This window comes from Coloeus monedula, assembly GCF_965178545.1.
Source record: "Coloeus monedula genome assembly, chromosome: 1".
Lineage (NCBI taxonomy): Eukaryota > Metazoa > Chordata > Aves > Passeriformes > Corvidae > Coloeus > Coloeus monedula.
Window position 1 is genome coordinate 4391818 of NC_138781.1, and position 6000 is coordinate 4397817.

Consider the following 6000-nt stretch of genomic DNA (forward strand, 5'->3'; position numbering starts at 1 on the left):
GCGATGACGTGCAACGGTGTGTCCCCACCCCTGGTCACAGAGACAGGGCTGTAGAGCTGCAAGGGTCCCCATCACGGGCCAGGCTGATGCTGTTTCTTCCACCATCCTGGTCTCAGCCTGGCCCCAAGCCCTGTGGCTCCAGGGGAAGCTCCTGGAGCAACATCCCCAGTGCCAAAACAAAGCCAGGTACCCCCCCGCCTGCAGCCCCACTACAGCATTCTTCCCGTGCTCCTCACGCCCACACAACAGGTCTGCTGCAGGGAGCAGCTCCCCAGGGGCTTTGAGGAGCAAGGCATTGATTTTTAAAGGAGGTCTTAGCTTTAAATTTCTTGTGTTATTAAAGGTGAACTGAGACAGACTGACTGGATCACAGATTCGTTAAGGCTGGAAAAGACCTCTGACATCCTTGAGTCCAATCATTAACCCGGCACTGCCAAGTCCACCACTAAACCGTGTCCCCAGGTGCCACATCCACACGGCTTCTGAACACTTCCAGGGATGGTGATTCCACCACTTCCCTGGGCAGCCTGTTCCAATGGCTGACCACCCTTTCAATTTGGGCACCAGCAGCATTTTAGTGACTGATGGGAAGATTACTTGGCTAGACCAGATCAGAACATCAGGGACAGACAGAAAACAAACAAAAATGACCACATATCCACACTCCTGCATGCTCACCCACACCTTCACAGACAGAAAGCCCCTCATCTTGCCTGTCTGATGCTCACCACAGCACTGACCACATCAGATGAAGGTTCATGCCATGCAGGATATGGGGCAAGCCTGTGGAGACAGCGTGGTTCAGGCACAACTGAGATGATATTCACCACCTCTACATCTCACACCGCACTCTGCAAAGGCAGAAAAGGTGCCAGAAAGAAATGCTGAACTGCCCTGGCCTGTGGGGAAGGGGAACTGCTCCTTGGAGGGAGTCATTAAAACACCTGGTCACCCATTTCCCCTTGAGGAGTTTAAATAGGTAAATAAAAGAAGTCTGGAGACTGAATCTTCCAGGTTCAGTATCAGTGGGCCATTTACAGCTTTTCTAAAAAGTGTCTGAGGAAACAATAAAAAATAAAGAAGTTTAAATCCATATTCCACTTCTCATGGCTCCACACTGCGTTTTCCATCTCCACAGTGCACAGCTGACATTCTGCACATTTCTGTGCACACTGTGCTTGGCCTGTGCTCTCTGCAAAGAGGGGAGTGGAAGGGACAGAGCCCAGCAGCCTCCTGCTACCATCAGGCATCAGCGAGCACCACCCCTGTCTCCCACAGCTCCTCACTGCGGAAGCCAGGTTGGAAAGGACTTGGCCACCTCCCGTGAAAGGCTGGCACATGGGATGCACGTTCCTGTCCTGTGCTGCATCTCAGGATCTAAAGAGTCCTGAGGTTTGTAGAGAGATGAAATGTGCTTCCTTAGGCCAGGCGAACTGCACAGGTTGAGCTGTAGTTGAACCTGTCTTTTTTGCTTCCCCTTTTCTTTCAGTTGAATCCCTCAGTCTGGAGAGCCAAGGCAGACTCCGAGCAATCACTCCGTCTTTTCTTCTACGTGTAGAAAGGCTCGTGCACTCCAAAGCCAGCCTGCCTTCCCCAAGCAGTCTAATAAAAGATATCCCTTCTAACAGCAAACCCTGAGTCACTTCCCTCTAGCCTCGACCAGCAGGTCTCCAACAGCAGGGCCAGATCCACCAGAACAGAAGATCCTGCCAGCTCTTGCACTCATTCCCACGTCCATCTGGGGAGAGCAGGGCTGGAAGCACATCACTTTCCATGCTGCAGCACTCCATCCCACGGCTCTGCCAGGGAGCCAGACACACCGTGTGAGCCTCGCCGGCGTCTTCCCAATGGGAAAATTCACAAAGCATCAAGTCCAAGCTGCAGGCTAAAATCACGAAGCATCATCAAGCAATGGGAACGTTCCGGACGGGATGGAGCCGCTCCTCTGGCCGCCGCAGTCGCTGGCTCTTCACGTCGGAGTCGCTTCGTCTGGGTGAAAATCCAGACCACATCTCTCTGCATGAGCACACTTCCCTCACAGGCTCTGACAGCCTCCAAAAAAATAAATGCATTGCCCATCAGCACACATTGACAGGGCAGAGCTGTGCGTTTCTGGTGGAGGTTAAGGACCCATGGAAAAAGTTGCGGCACCAAAACCCGTTCACATGAGGAAGGTATAAAAAGGTTCTTTACATCCACATCCCACCAGGCTGGCAGCCCATCCAGCCTCACGTCCTGCCTCAACAGAGAAGCTTTTACAAGCTGCAAAACCTTCCCAGGGCAAAGGCTGTGCCCAGCTGTGGAGGTCTGTTGTGATCTGCAGGAGCCCTGGGAATCCTTGAACCCCTGTTTATAACTAATGTCGAATTAGGGGTTCTGGAAATTGGACCATCTGACACAGGTATCAAGACAGAGGTAGTCACAGCAAACCCCCAAATGCAATTGATCTATCTCATGCACACCTGAGGAACTACTTTCCAAGAGCTGCGCTGCATGCACAAATCCTGCATACATCAAACTGCATGCACCGGGCTGGAAATAAATTTGTATGGTGGCATAGAAATTCCCCCAAAACCACTCTCTCACCAAAGAAGTGAAAGAGCTTGACCCTGGAAATCCCTGGGATCACTTAAAGCCTGCACAAATCCCAAGCCTCCAAAGCCCAAGTGAGCCCCGTGTTTTTCGTTCACGCACCAGAAACACTTGCAAGACCCTTCCCCGAACCAGGAGCAGGTCCACTCCCAAAAACCACTGGATTACAAGACAGGAATTGAAGAGTAGGTTAAAAGCAGCAGCCGAGGGACAAGCCTCTCTCCCAGCTGTATCAGGGCCAGCAAGAGCTGGACTTGGCCACCGTGCACGACCTGCCCAGCTGGTCCACGGCTCCCACCTCTGCTCCGCTCCTCCCCGCACAGCCGTGGAGGGCAGAGGTTTGGTGCCGGCAGCGCAAATCCTTCCTGAGCATCATCCCGACTCATGGCACAGCCCCACGGCAGCCGCTCGCTCCGTCCAGGTGGAAGTCCAGCTTCCCCAGCTCCGCCGGCCACTCGCACCACGCGGCTACGAGCTTCGGGGCCATGCCCGCCGCGGAGCCTTCCTCCCCGAGCTCATCCCATCCTCACCGCTCTGGACAGACGGTGCAGGGGGAGCTCTGCAGGAGAGCGAGGGATGGCCAAGTAGCCCCGCACCTCCCTTTCCAGGGAACCAGGACCGAAGTGACCACATCCAGGAGCCGCTGGCTCCAGACTTTATTGCATCTCAAAACGGGTATTGGAGTCTAATCCCGGCGCTCGCTGTCAGCAGCTGCAGCGGGGACAGGGACCCAGGCGACAACCTGGGGAAAACAGCGACCCGAGAGCACCAGCACAAGGCGGGGGCGTGCGGGGAGCCCCGGGGAAGGTCAGTCCCTCAGTCCGCTCCGCACCCACGGACGCGGCAACCCGCGCCGTCCTCCTGGGGAGCCGCTCCAGCCCCCGCTCGCCCCCCACGACTCCCCAAACACAGCCGGAGGGCCAAGCTCCCACTTGCAAGACCAGAAAGGAAGGGAAAAAAAGCTACGGAAACCAGACCAGGCTGCAAAACTCTCGGTCACCACTGCAGACAGTAAAATAATTAGAAGAACGAAACTATTCACGGAGGCAAGGACCCAGCGCGCGCGGAAAGGGGGGGTGAGGACGGACTTACCGGGGTCACCTGCGGAGGGGCATGCGCGGCCACCCCGGGCTGGTGTCACCACCTCGGTCCCAGCGGCTGGCGCGGCTCCGAGCAGCTCAGCTCCGCTCGGCACCGCTCGGCTGCAGCTCGGCTGGGGCGGCGCACAAAAGCGGGAGGAAGCGGTGACGCGCGGAGCCGCCGCGGCCAATGGGACGGGGATGGGGACGGGGGCGGACCGGCTCCGGCTGCGACCGACCCAGCGGAGCGACCGCGGGGCCGGACCGTGCCCCGCCTCTGGGGGGCGACACCGGGGCAGCTCCGAGCCCCGGGGCGGCTCCGAAACCCTGGGGCAGCTCCGAAACCCTGGGGCAACTCCGAGCCCCGGGGCAGCTCCGAAACCCTGGGGCAACTCCGAGCCCCGGGGCGGCTCCGAAACCCTGGGGCAACTCCGAGCCCCGGGGCAGCTCCGAAACCCTGGGGCAACTCCGAGCCCCGGGGTGGCTCCGACCTCTCGGACAGCTCTGGACCTCGGGGTGGTTCCGATCCCCGGGCAAGATCCGTCCCCCGGGCGGATTCGCATCCCGGATGATGCCCCGTCCCGCAGCCCCGCTCGGTCCCGGTGGGGCTTCCCTGGCCCTGCAGGTCGGATCAGCTCCGGTGAGACTCCGACCCGCGGGGCAGCCGTGGGGCAGTTCCGATCCCTGGGGCGGTTCCGATCCCCGGTCGGCTCCGACGCTCGGGGCACCTCCGACCCCCGGGCGGATTCGCACCCCGGATGATGCCCCATCCCTCAGCCCCGCTCGGTCCAGGTGCAGCTTCCCGTGCTCCTGCAGGTCATATCAGCCCCGGCCTGACACCGTGGGGTCCCCCGGCTCTGCCTTCAAGAAGGATGGAATGTGACCTCTGCGCTTCAGCCTGAACATCTCCTACCTTCTGGAAGAGGGGGCTAGAAGTGAGCTGTCCTACCTAAGGCTGTCACAAAAAAACCCAGGAGTTGATGAGATACAGGGCTGAAACTCCCTTATTCTGGGATGGGGCTTCATCAGCTGGAATGCTGGTGAAGGTGGTGGAATCTTGCTGCAGCAGGGTAGCTTTCTGCAGGGCCCAGCTTTCTCACACCACTGGGATGTGAAGGAATTGCTCTGATAACTTGGTTTGGGTTTGCCTCTTCGGGGCAATTAAAGTAAAATCGAGCCATAGTTAAGACCAAAGGGCTTTAGACTGTTCCTGAGTCACAGCTCTCCAGAACAGCTTAGGCTCCCTGGGCAGCTCCCTGGGGAGGTAGAGAAGCCTCTTGGCTGTTCTGATCTACACCCACTGCCCCAAGTCTCTGTTGTGTGTCCAAGTTCCTTTGGGCTCGACTCTCTGTATGGAAGGAGCCAACAATGGCATAGAAGCAAAATTACCCCTAAAAAGGGCCAACAAGAGGCTGAAAAGCAGATGGAAGTGGGAGCTGAGTTATGTACCAGATATCCCTCAGACTGGTGGGAAAGAGAGAAAATTCATGCAGACAATGGAAAAAGTAAGTAAGAATATTTCACTGATTATTTCCTTGTTTCCCCATTTAGTAAATGTGTTGTGGAGAGGAAGAGGAACAAAGTCAATTCAAGATTTTGGTGGGGGAGAAAAAAAATGGGCTGGATCCTAAAACCATCCCCATTCCCCTCAACTTTTAAGGAGTTGCTGCTGCAACTCCTATAAAGGCAATAGAAACCCCAACCAGGGACCCCTCCTGAGAGATTCACATCTCACATCCTCGTATACAATCGCGTGACCTAATAATAAAATCCATAGAAACCGATTCTGTATATACCAAATAACTGCAGATGGCTCCAGCCCAAACCGCTCCGGGTTCCCTCACTCCATAAATGATTTTACTACGGCCAGTCGTGATCTTGATGTAATTGAATAGGTTTCACTCTTTTCTCTCTCCCTCCCCCTCCCCAGAATATTTATGCAGCTTACAGAGATACATCCAGGGGGACCAAGCTGTTGCTGGAAGGAACCTCTGACTCCAGCTTGCCTCATCCATTCGGGAAGTAGTGTGAGTCGAGCCTAAGCCACCTGGCTTTGGGAAGGAGGTTGCTTTTCTCTGCACCTTCTCTCTAACTCTTAAAAGCTTTTAATAAAATTCTGGTAACTTGGCACATTTGAAAAGTTGGCTGCTGCCCATCAGGGATGTATGTAATGAATTCCTGTACTGCAGATGCCTTTCTGAAATAAATCACACGTGTTTACCTTGGGAACCCGGACCCCAGGACTTGAGGTTCAAGTATTACAAGGCACTAAAGCGACAAGCAGTTCCTTTAAAACCACCTGGTTTTAATGGGAATTGATTCTGCACAA

At 55.7% G+C, this 6000-nt stretch overlaps 1 protein-coding gene across 2 annotated transcripts in view; it reads right to left on the reverse strand.

Moving 5' to 3' along the window:
* The window catches only part of LOC309583257 (mitogen-activated protein kinase kinase kinase 3-like), a 75773-nt gene extending 71992 nt beyond the window's left edge, over window positions 1-3781 (reverse strand). For both annotated transcript variants that reach the window (XM_082298848.1, XM_082298847.1), the window contains exon 1: window positions 3685-3781. The gene's annotated coding sequence lies outside the window, so the exon portion shown is untranslated. The remainder of the gene's footprint in view (window positions 1-3684) is intronic.
* Window positions 3782-6000: the final 2219 nt, after the last annotated feature.